The 12,167-nt window shown below is 43.3% G+C and overlaps 1 protein-coding gene across 5 annotated transcripts in view; it reads right to left on the reverse strand.

Moving 5' to 3' along the window:
- Positions 1-12,167, reverse strand: part of dab1a (DAB adaptor protein 1a) — a 308,583-nt gene that overhangs the window by 116,116 nt on the left and 180,300 nt on the right. For all 5 annotated transcript variants that reach the window (XM_028586554.1, XM_028586552.1, XM_028586550.1 and 2 more), the window contains one exon: positions 1,253-1,309. The gene's annotated coding sequence lies outside the window, so the exon portion shown is untranslated. The remainder of the gene's footprint in view (positions 1-1,252; positions 1,310-12,167) is intronic.

Raw genomic sequence — 12,167 nt, forward strand, 5'->3', positions numbered from 1 at the left:
CTAATGGGGATCCTAATACAAATACAAAATACATCAGATACCTCGGAGCCCACATCTCCAACACCCTCACCTGGTGCCACGACACCTTGACCACCTTAAAAAAAGCACATCAACGCCTTTATTTCCTGAGGAAGCTGAAGAAGGCAAGGCTTCTCCAGGTGCGTGGTGGAGGGCACCCTGTCCTCCTGCATCACTGTGTGATATGGCAGCTGCACAGTGGCCGAGAAGGAGATGCTGCGGAGGGTGGTAAGGTCTGGACAACGGACCATCGGATGCGACCTACCAGCCCTCTCAGACGTTTACACAAGCCGATGCAGGGGCAGATCGACCTGCATCATGAGAGACTCTACCCACCCAGCACACTGTTTTCCCCCCTCCCCTCAGGCAGAAGGCTGCGTAGCATCCAGGCAAGGACCACCAGGCTGAAGAACAGCTTCTACTTGGATGCGGTCAGACTGATGAACTCCTCCACACTGCCATGCCTTTGAGTCATCTCAAGAAATAGCACTGTACTTTACTTACTTGCTGCTATTCTGAAACGGTCTTTGTTCATTATTTTATTTTAGTAATTGTTTTTAGTAGGATAGGGCTTATGAAGAAATGTTTTTATTTATTTATTAATCAGTATAGTAGTTGGTCGGCACCGAGACCTTGATTCTTATTTCATTCTCCTCTTCCTCCTGTGTTGTGAGAATGACAAATAAAGTATCTATCACCTGGTTTGTTCTGCCATTCTTTCACTGTGCATGCACTCAGACTTTTGTGTGATTGATGTGATGTGTGGAGATGACTCCTGTGTATCTAACACGGGTTTCTATTCTATTTGTTCTGTCGCCATTTGCTCTATATACTGATCTAAGCTGTGTCCAAAATCACTCCCTTGTTTACCCTTTCATTACTCCCTTCAATGCCCTTTTTTACATCAATATAAAATGTGACGCATTGCACTGATGGACTGTTAGCATATCATGGACACTACTTTATTCATTGTGTGGATTTTTAAGGGCACTACATAGTGCATAGAATTCCCACTTGGACACTCAAATAAAATGGCGCAAGTTAATATGGTGCACTATTTAGTAAATAAGTGAGTGACGTCAGACACAGCCATAGATTTGGTTTACCACAGCTGAACAAAAGGTAGAGCTGGCAGAACAGATAGCAGGTTAGGATGTGATGACAGGGAAGCATTGTACAAAAGATGGTGTGTCTGATGCACACAAACTGTGTGTTATGAGAATTGAATATGTACCTGGACGTCACCACACCTGGTGTCCATATCACTGCTCCTCAAAGACGGAAAGTGCACCTGGAGGAGAGAGTTGGGGAGAAATGGGGGGAGCGAGAGAGAGTGTGAGAGAGGGCATATCATTAAGAAAAAGCACTTGTCAGGTAGCCCATTAGAGTACCATTACAATACCAATCTCTGCTCCACATCTTTTCCTCTCACTGTCTGTGTGTGTGTGTGTGTGTGTGTGTGTGTGTGTGTGTGAAATTCTCTTTGTGTGCCTCTAGTCACCAGCGGGGGGATGAGATCATTACCTGTGACTGCGAGGCTAATGTCACACTCAGAGAGACACACAGACACACACACACACACACTAAAGAGGCTAATGTGACAAAACTACAGTGACCGCGGGGCTCGTCTCCATTTGGATAAGGCAGCCTGTTTTACAACCTGCTTCCAACACCGGCAGACAAGAGAAACAAGAGGATAGAGAGAAGAGGAAGAAATGACAGAAGGATGAATAGAGGGGCATCTAATTGGAAACATGGTGGGAACGAACAGCCATCTCTCTGTTTCTTGTGGAGAAAAAAAAAAGCTGAGCTGCACTGCACGGAGAGAAAAGTACAGCTGCAGACATAATGTATGGCTCAGAATAAGCTCATTAGCAGTGGGGGGAGGGGACTGTGAATGACAGATAAGGGGAGATGTAGAGGGGATGATGGGAGGGGTGGAAATGGGTCAGAAGGTGGAGATGATTGGCCTGGCCTCTAATTAACTTCTCCATCAGCCCTATGGCTCTTACTTCATAGTACCTATACAATACTACTACTGCAACAACATGACACTGTGTGTGTGTGTGTGTGTGTGTGTGTGTGTGTGTGTGTGTGTGTGGTGTGTGTCTGTGTAAATGCAGGAACACGCTTCTCTGTCGCCACTTAAGCAAACATAGATTTGGTGTCAGTTGTAGAAGTTGTGATGGCTGTTTTATCCTTGTTTGAATTAAATACTGGAACTGAACCTGGACGCGTTGACTTTTACTTTAAAAAATCAATACTTGTCTTCCAAAAGGAAGTTGGCTCAACCAATCAGCTTGTTTTTGACCCACTGGGCCACGCGCAACACGTTGTGGAGATTTGTGAGTCAGCTCAACTGCCAGCCTCTGAAACCATTAGAGCCTTCTCGACGTAAATCTGCTGAGACGTTTACGTCCATTTTCACAGAAGTAGAATTAGCACATAAGCATTCAAAGGAAAGCGGTACAGTGTGTGTTTTAATGTTTTTCTAGTGTACTGCAATATCAAGGAAGCTTTTCCAGAGACTCCATTGCTTTGTCAATCTAAATAACTGAAATACACACCATTAAAACACCATGACCTCACTATGCCCTGTTACACCCTACTACGCTCTGCAGTGTACTGCTGCCTCCTGCTACGCCCTGCTACACCCTGTAATGCCCTGCAGTGCCCTGCTATGCCATTAACTACTCCAACTACTATTTGTAGTCACTGTTCCATTATCTTTATTATGACTCTCCTACTTAAATGCCTAACAAATCTATCTCTTTCTCTCTCCTCTCTTTCACTGGTTGAAGCCTGAAAATATTGTAAACAAATTACTAACTAATATAACTATATAACTAATATATATAACTAATTCCACTGGTCGGACTGTTGAGCTCAGTTTCAGGCTGAGACCTCCGGTTCAGGCTGGTCCTCATCCTCAACACGTACCTTTCTCAGTCACGGGAAATACTTTTCAATACTCATCTGGATTGAAGCAGCAAACATTCAGTGTAAGAGTAAAAAATGACCTAACATTATTTATAATACGTTTATTTGATTCACAGCTGCTACATATAGTGTTTGACCTCGACAACCCAACTGCATTTTACCGCAAACTTGTGACTAGTTAACTTTCTAAAGCGGGCGCAATCGCTTGTTTGCTAAGAGTCGGGTCGGAGATTGTGAATGTGTGATTGTGTAAAGGTGTTCACGAGATAGATACCAACCTTTCGTGAACTTGTGAATTTCGCCAGCCGTCTTCTCTCCTTGATGGAGACAGACGCTGTGTGCACGGTGGGATCGATGGTGTTTTAAGCCTCCAACGTCGCCTTACAGGCCCTAACCCTCACCGTAACCTTAAACATAACCATTGCCGCGGTGCCTGGAAGGTGACGTTTGGGGGCTTAAAACACCCCAACATCACACGGTGGGAGGAGCTGTGTGCGTGTGTGTGTGTGTGTGTGTGTGTGTGTGTGTGTGTGTGTGAGCGAGACAAGTGACAGAGAGACGGACGAGTGCATGGAAAGGAAATGCAGAAGAACGTATTTTAGATAGCGTTTAAAAAAAGAAAAAAAATTAATAACGAAACGCAATGTGCGGCGGCCGGTGTTGATAGTGAGGCGGACCGCCACACAATAGTCTATGTGTGGGAAACACTGGTCTTTGTAAATTATAGAGTGTGGTCTAGACTTACTCTATCTGTAAAGTGTCCTGAGATAACTCTTGTTATGATTTGATACTATAAATAAAATTGAATTGAATTAAAGGCTCCAATTAGGAACAATAACAACATTTCAAGGGTTGTATTATTATGTGATATGAAAACTGTCTCCTCTCTCTCTCATTTCTTTCTCCCTGTTACTATATACCATATGCGCTTCATGCCGCCTATTTCCAGAGGGGAGAGTGTAATGTATATACTGCAAACACTATGTAGTTACTCACTGTTGTGTTTCATAAATGAAGAAAATTAAATTCTTGTTTTATGCAGCATGAAAATAAAGCTAGAGGTGCACTCTGTGTTTATTCGCGTGCTGCTTAGATGCACAACAAAAAACTGTGTCAGCACACACTTCACCCCCAAATCCCCCCCCCCCCACACTGAAATACTTATAATGTAATGCTGTGGCTGTCTCTCTCCTCCTAGTCCTTCCCTTCTCCAGTCATCTCCTGTATCTCTCTCTTTAATTGTCTCTTTCAATCTCATTTTGTTTTCAATTACTTAAGCGTCACATTAGCATTACTGGTAAGCACAAACAGTATTAACAACACAATTTACAAAACCCTCTCTCTGTCTCTCTCTCTCTGTCTCTCTCTCTCTCTCTCACCCTCTCGCTGACCTCCCAAACACACACCCGCTATGAGTCCCTCTCATAATCATGTTGCAATCATGTGAAAAAGCGTAGAAAAATTAAATATTAACCGCACTTTTATTCTAGGCAAGCAGAATATGAAATTAATTAATCATGGTGTACAAGGCTGTCTAGATTCTTATCCTTTATCCTTATCTGCCTTCATTTGCTGCGAAGATGCTTTGCAGGAAATTATCAGGGGCCAATGAGAGAGACCAGTGTGTGTACTGTATGTACAGTATGTGCATGTGTGAGAGTGTAATGATCGGCCCATTTGAAACCTGTCACTAAATGCCACATTATACCACTCATCCATCCCACTAACGTTTCTATGACAGTAAATACATTTATTTAAAAGGAGCACTCCAACATGTGTGTGTGTGTGTGTGTGTGTGTGTGTGTGTGTGTGTGTGTGTGTGTGTGTGTGTGTGTGTGTCATGTTATCACAGTAGATTTACTAGCCTCTGGTGGTATCTGCTAGGAGCTTTCTAATGCTTAAGAAAATGGTCCTGATGATGTTATAGCGAAGTGAGCAGGGTTATCTCAGCTTGGAGACTACGAATTCATAACAGAAAGCCTGTAAGGAGGGCTTGACAAAAGATACTACAGAGAGTAACATTATGGGAAGTGTAGGATCATGCATTAAGAGCTTGACCCACACTAGGGACAAGAAATCAGGTTATTTTAGTCTTGTGGAAATCCCCCAACTTTATGAAGTTCAGTGTCTTGGCAACAAACGCTTATCCATAATGCCAAAAAAGCTTATTGAGGAGCAAGAGGAGAGGAGAAACTCAATGAGTCTCTTTCAAAGCCACACTTTAGGACTACTTTGCTTTAGGAATGATTCTCTCTTAACCATCTCTCTCTCTCTTCATCTCTCTGCCACGTCTATCTCTCTCTCTCACGCTTGATGGCCCCCCTGCATGCTCCTAATAACCCATGATGAGTCCTCCACACTTGAGCACCCTCCCATCAGACACCCGCTGAGGCTCTCACACACACACACACACACACACACACACACACACTCTACCCCTCTGTGTCGGACATAGAGGGGTGTGGATGATGACAGTCATCAGCAGGGCAATTAATGGGCCCGTTCCCTGGTTACAATACAACAGAGAGAAGAAGCAGAAAAACAACATTAGCCAATATGGCTGGATCGGTAGCCGTATAATTAGCCTAGCATGCTGTTCCCCACTTGGACCCGAAAAGCCAAAAGCACAGCCAGCACTTGGTAAAGGAGGGAGACCAGAGAGACATGAAGTGGAGAGAGAAGTGGAATATAAGGGAGCACAGCAAAACACACACTATTCAAAGATAAGGAGGCAGGAAATAGTAAAGAGATGAATACACAGCAACAGCTCTGCAGTAATAACTGGCACTCTTTTTTACTCTAGAAGAGGGAGAGATCGGGAAAGGAGGGAGTACCAGAGCCAAGTAAGCCTGGAGAGAGTGATGGAGGTTAAGACAGAGAGCTGAGAGGGAGACATAAAGGAGAGGTGGATGAAGGGAGGGAGAGTGCTGTAGACACAGGACCATGCTCGTAGCATACTGATGCGGTGGTAAGACATGCAGTCAGCGTGGCCTCGGCTAAGCAACCAAGCATGTGCTGCAGAGGGCTGGGCTGGCTCATAACACTGTCATGTGTGCATGTATGGTTGATAATGACGTTGTGTGAAAATTACACAACATCATTGTATAAAGATGGGATTATAGACAAACAGGCACTTTCTGTGAATGAGTGTGTTTCCGCGTTCATACGTGGGTGTGCCCATGTGTGTGTTTGTGTGTGCATCCTGTGCTGCAGTGGGCGGTGGGTTGTTCATTATGCGCTGTGTGTCTCCTCCTGCAAAGCCTCTGTTATCACAACACAGAGCCCCAGCAGCTCCTATGCCAGCTCTGTTACCATACCTTAGTCCCGTGGGAGCTCCTATAGCATATTCTGCTCCTCAAGGACAGTATACTGGAGCTCCCAACAGAAACACAGGCCACCATACCCCATCACAAACAGCTCAACTCATGAATTCTTGCTGATCGCCATGGGAGAACCTAGTTTTTCCTTAACGTTAAGTAGTAAGTTCCATTTTGCACTATAACACCAGTAATTAACTGTGTGTACTTGTATTACATGGAGTAGGAAAGATTGCAAAAGAACCTAAAGGAAGAAAGTTAAGAAGGGGAGTGGGGGGGGTAGTAGCCGGACATAAAAAGGAGGTGGGTGGGAAAAGAAGTGAATCATAATGTCTCTCTTTACGTCAGCATCCATTTGAATTACATTTTTGTGAAACAACAGGACTTCATTCAGGTAATAGTGCAACTGCTCCGCACTGTAAAGTATAGCCAGAAGGCTGTCCCTCTCGTATAATCCCTCTCTCTCTCTCTCTCTTCCCACTCTATTTAACTCTGTCCAGGACACAACAGGAGGAGTGCTCTCCCTTTGTGTCTCACTCAATCCCTCATATTCACCCGATTTCTCAGAAAGAGATCCAGAAGAGGATTTCATTCATTAGCAGAGATGAGAACAACTTGCAGGGTGTACAAAAGCGTCTTCTTTGGCGTTCCTGAAAGTGTGCCACATTGGGGAAAAATAGAAGGAAAATGCTCTGCGATGTTCTCCTCCATCTTTAATGAAAGAGAATGAGAGAAGCTGTCGCTTTCGGTCTCCCACTGCTCCACCACAACCTGATTACTGTCTGATGATGATGGCACTACTTCCTGACATCTAATTGAAATAATTGTGTGTAATCACTTTAAAACACTGGCAGGAGACATGCGAGCGATGAGAAGTAGTTAAGAAAGGCAACGGCATTTTAATTGAATCTTCCCAGATGCATCTGATTCCATCAAACAAGTCTAAAACCACTAGGAGACAGGCAGAGGCACAGCGGCGGCTCGGTTCAATTGAGAGATGAATAGAGGGGGTAATGGGTTTCAGGGCTGTGGAAGAGAGCAGGGTTTAGGTGGATATGCTTCAGCCATTCGCTCATACTCGCACACTTTATCCCACATAATCTGGAAGAAATCTTCAGAGTACCACACTGTATATCTAGGCTGACTTTCCCAGACACTGATCTTTAACGCAGTGTTTCAAATAAACAACCCAAGCGAGGGTTCTGTAGCGTTACTGCCGAGGCTCTAAAAGCCACCTTTTCTGGCTCGCCAGCACCAAAGCCCACCACGGCTTGTGATCACAAAGCAAGAAACCTTGCGGGTTTTGTTGGGATGGATTTTTAACTAAAATGCTCAGTTTGGACCTCCATGCACAGCCGCTGTGGTTTCATGGCCCTGTGTACCACAGGGCAACTCTGAAGGTTTCTGAAGGCCCGGGCGGGGGGAGAGCCTGTCCACAGCCATTTCCCTACTCTTTAATCTCGGCGGCTGACTGGAGAGAGCAGTGCACATTCCATTAATGTAAAGTGGGGCTTGAAGGCCCATAATTTATTGGCTCTGCAGACTCGCCTCCCCTCATCTCACTCATACTGGCTCCCAGCCACCAAATACTACCCCTGATACCAGCTGACGTGCAGCAACCTGCGCTCAGCGTTTCACGCTATTTTTTTTTTTCTTTCTCTCTCTCTCTCTCTCTCTCTCTCTCTCTCTCTTTACCTCTCTCTGCTTCTCCTTCTGTCTACACTCTCTTTAAACCTTTTGCCTCGATGTCTCTCTCAATAGTTCTCCTGCTTTACCTGTCATGCATGCATATAGAGAGATTCCCTCTGCAGAACCTTTCTCCAGTCAGAATTATAGTATTTCATCCTTGCTGCTCCCGGAGATTCTGCTATAAAAGTAGCCGAGACCCAGCTCCTTAAAGCCTCTGCATCACTGATTTAACGGATAGTTTAATTACTACCAAAATGACAAACTCACAGAGCCTTAGATATAAGTGCAGAAGAACAGAACAATCCCCTGCTGAGAGAGATAGAGTGCCAGAGAAAGAAGTGTATGGAAGAAAAAAAAAAAAAAAAACTGCTTTTCTCGGTTGATTCTCCCTCCTCCTTCCCTGTCCTCAGTCCGGATGAATTGTTATGATCTGTGCTGCTACGGCAAGGTTGTCCTCCTAACCATTAAGATGCCAGGCTTTGCCAGCAGAGAGGTAGCATCACCGAATTCTAAACCAAACAGACCTGAAAATAACGTGAGGAGAGCCTTGTTTATGCGACTGTTGTGCTGCCAATCGCACACATTGAGAGCGTGCTTGATTGAGCGTGTGTGCGCGCGCATACTACATCAAATTTCACACACTTTTGCGTCACCATGTGCACGCAGATTTCTCCCCCAAAACGCTCGTCTAAACGCGGAATAAAAAGTGAGAACGCAACACCACTTTTGCGTTTTCTCTTCAGATCGTTTCCATCTAAACGTATCCTAAAACCTTGTTACAGTCTCCTACTGGTTTTACCGTGCCCAGACCTGGAGCACAGGGATAGATATTGTTCAAAACATTTGGATACTAGAATCAGAACTGGTACCTGAACAATTTTTCCAATGTCAATTTTATAAAATCCATTTTAAGAAAAAGAAAAGTCAATTATAATACAAAACTTTTTATTCAAAACTCAAAATACAACAAGCCCCACACACACACACACACACACACACACACACACACACACACACACACAAGTGAGCCCCATCTCTGGGCGAAACTGCATGCCGCTCCAACGTGTAACATTAGACAGCCAATCACAAGCATTATTTAATCTTGGTACAAGCATGCTGTGTGCTTATTGGATCACTGATGTTGATGAGATTCACTTCTTGCATCAACATTTGGTACAGAATGACAAGACACTTTTGATGCTCGATAGTATCAAAGCAACTCAGTCGGTGCCATAAAAGTATCAAAGTTCAGTACCCAGCCCTACTGGAGCATTACAGAAACAGAGCTACACTGATACATGTTACTTTATAGGAAAGGAACTCGAAAAAACAGAACTCCCAGCAGCAAAACATAGTTTCCTTCAACCAGTCGGAAAAACTTCAGTCCAAACGCTGAGACAAACAGCCTCTCCTGGTAAAATAGTGACAAACTTTGGGCCCTATTTTAATGATCTAAGCGCCGGCACAGGTGCGTTTAGGGCCAAATCCACTTTTGCTAGTTTGACGGCGGAAAAAAGGGTCCGTGCGCCGGGCGCATGGTTCAAAAGGGTTGGACTTAGTGTCTTCATTCATTCGTGTGTTTTGGGCGTAACATGCAATAAACCAATCAGAGAGTCATCTCCCATTCCCTTTAAAAGCCCGTTGCATTTGGACCTTGGAGCATTGCTATTATGATGGAGGATTTGCACCGTAATATATTTTTTTGTAATCTTTTGCATGTTTGTGTGCTGCTGCGCTTCCCTGTGTGTTTAACAAGCATAGTGCAGTCCCTCCAGAAAAGCGCATAATTCATTGCATAATCAGCCAAAGTCTGCATATTGATGCGGGGGCCGCATTTTTTAAAAATACGCCGCACTTTTGCCGCATAAATTGCCGATTTCCGCGCAAAATATGTGGGGCTTGCATGATTTCATAATCCACGCATTTTCGTTGCAAGAAAGTCACATATCTTAGCAGAAAGTTGAAAAATTTTGCGTTTACTTCACACAAGAGCAGCCATTTTCCCCTGTTGCCATGAGAACGTTATGAAGTGATGTAATTACGAATGAACATCATCGAAAAGCAGGGTGTTGGAGCAATCTCTTTTTTTTCTCTTTTTCATCAAACCGCAGTTTTTGCAAGTTCCCGCAATTTTATCGCATAAAAATTGCATAAATATCTTGCATATTCCATTGCATTTTTTAAGAAAACGTGCCGCATAATCAAGGATTTTTGCCCGCAACAATCACAAAATTTTTCTGGAAGGACTGATAGTGTGCACGCGCTGTGCTATAAGCTTCAGATGATGCAAGCAACAGACTGAACAGCACATATGCTCAGGATAAGGTCTACACTACACAAGGAGCATTCTGTCAAAGACAGCCAGTACTACACTTTGTGTGTAGTAAACTTAATGTTCCGGGACCTCCCTCACATGTCTGGGCAGACCTGCCCTGTGAGTACACTGACTACACACTATTGTAAGTGTTTTCTGATTCTAAGTCACTGTTTTATGTATTGTCTTGTGTGAGTGCAAAATGTCTTCAGTGTGTATTGTATTACTTTAGAATTAAGATTTCATTTGGGAAATATACAATCTAATTAAAGAGACAACTTTTATGTATGCAGGAAATCAATATATTGATAAACAAGTTAAAGAACCTCTGCGGGTTATTTAATTAAGGCCTTTCTGTAATGCCATTAGTAGAATTATGTTTGATTAGCTTCATTAGTTTGAGTATTTCATTCATAACAGTGGCTATAGTCATTTGATCATAGTTAGGTTTACCTACAGTACACCATGTGTGTATCATTTTACTAGCCTAAATTCAAACTGTCCAACTCCGTCATCAGCAGTGCTCCACAAACTGTCATGATTCAAATGTGATTTGAGTCCGATACCTCCACCGACTCTCCTGGAATCCGTTCCTTCAGCCCACACATCCCTCAAATGACGATTACTGCACAACTACGAACTGCATTATTTTTTTTATCCAATTCTGTTTTTTATTGAAAGTTCACTACAAGAGTATTTGGTCAATAGTCTGTATCTAATCTATATCCACGACGTTCCACTTCTGGGATTGCTCCGTTGCTGACGAAAATTCCGCCGGATTTCACTCATTTAGGCCGGATGTCCGTTGCCTTGGACTTTTTGTGTTGCCATTTTTAAACTCCAGTGGATTTGTGAGGACTATGGTTAACTGCTCCTCAGATCTCTGCAGGGTAAATCCAGACAGCTAGCTAGACCATCTGTCCAATCTGAGTTTTCTGTTGCACGACTAAAACTACTTTTGAATGAACACGTTCCAACAAAACAAGTTCCTTCCCGAGGCTATTTTGCAGAGGCACCGCGGCTCCATCCAGCCGCCCAAGACGATTTGATTGGTTTAAAGAAATAATAACCAATAACCGGAGCACGTTTTTCTCCCATCCCAGGATGCTGTGTGGACTAGCCAGACCCTCCTCCGCAGCGCCGCGTGGATTTTTTTTTGTCTTATCAATAAAGATTGGTTATTATTTTATCACTACACAGTAATACTAATAGTAGAACAACAGCGTCTCTCTTATCTTGCCACTGATTTTTTTTTCTTCCTATTTGGTACTTTAATTGGAATCATTGAAAGAGTAGATTAGTCATATTCAAGTTATGTCTAATACATTTCATATTCCCCAACATATGACACTGGGATCTGCTAAACTCCTACAGTTGTTACAATAAATGCTTTGAGAGGTTTTACAAGAAAAATACAAGAATGTGAGACTGCAAGAAACCTCAACAGAGTGGATGTTTAAAAGTTCAGTTACACACACAGATGAAATCAAAACGCCCCTAGTGGTTGTGTGTGTAGTGTAGTGTGGAATTGAATTATAGAAGGAGAACTGGGACTTGTTAGAGTTGGCAAAGAGTTTTTAAAGCCACAATAAGAGGAGGTATAGGTGGGGAAGGAACAAGCATTCAGTCTTGAACAAAGAAATGAGAACATGAGCCACACGCTGTAGGATAATGTTACCTTATTACAGCAACAAAGTAACTAACTTTCAGTTTGTGTTGATTCGGTGCTGCATTGCTGAGTTAGTGTTACGGGGAGGTCATATAGTTGCGATGAATATTTTGCTTATACAGAAAATCATTCATTACTATAAAAGAATAAGTTACAGACGCATCGTTTCATGTCAAGTGTTGCTTAGGGTAACTCAACCTACTTTGGATGTCTCGTGAGC

The sequence above is a fragment of the Perca flavescens genome, chromosome 9 (assembly GCF_004354835.1).
Source record: "Perca flavescens isolate YP-PL-M2 chromosome 9, PFLA_1.0, whole genome shotgun sequence".
NCBI lineage: Eukaryota > Metazoa > Chordata > Actinopteri > Perciformes > Percidae > Perca > Perca flavescens.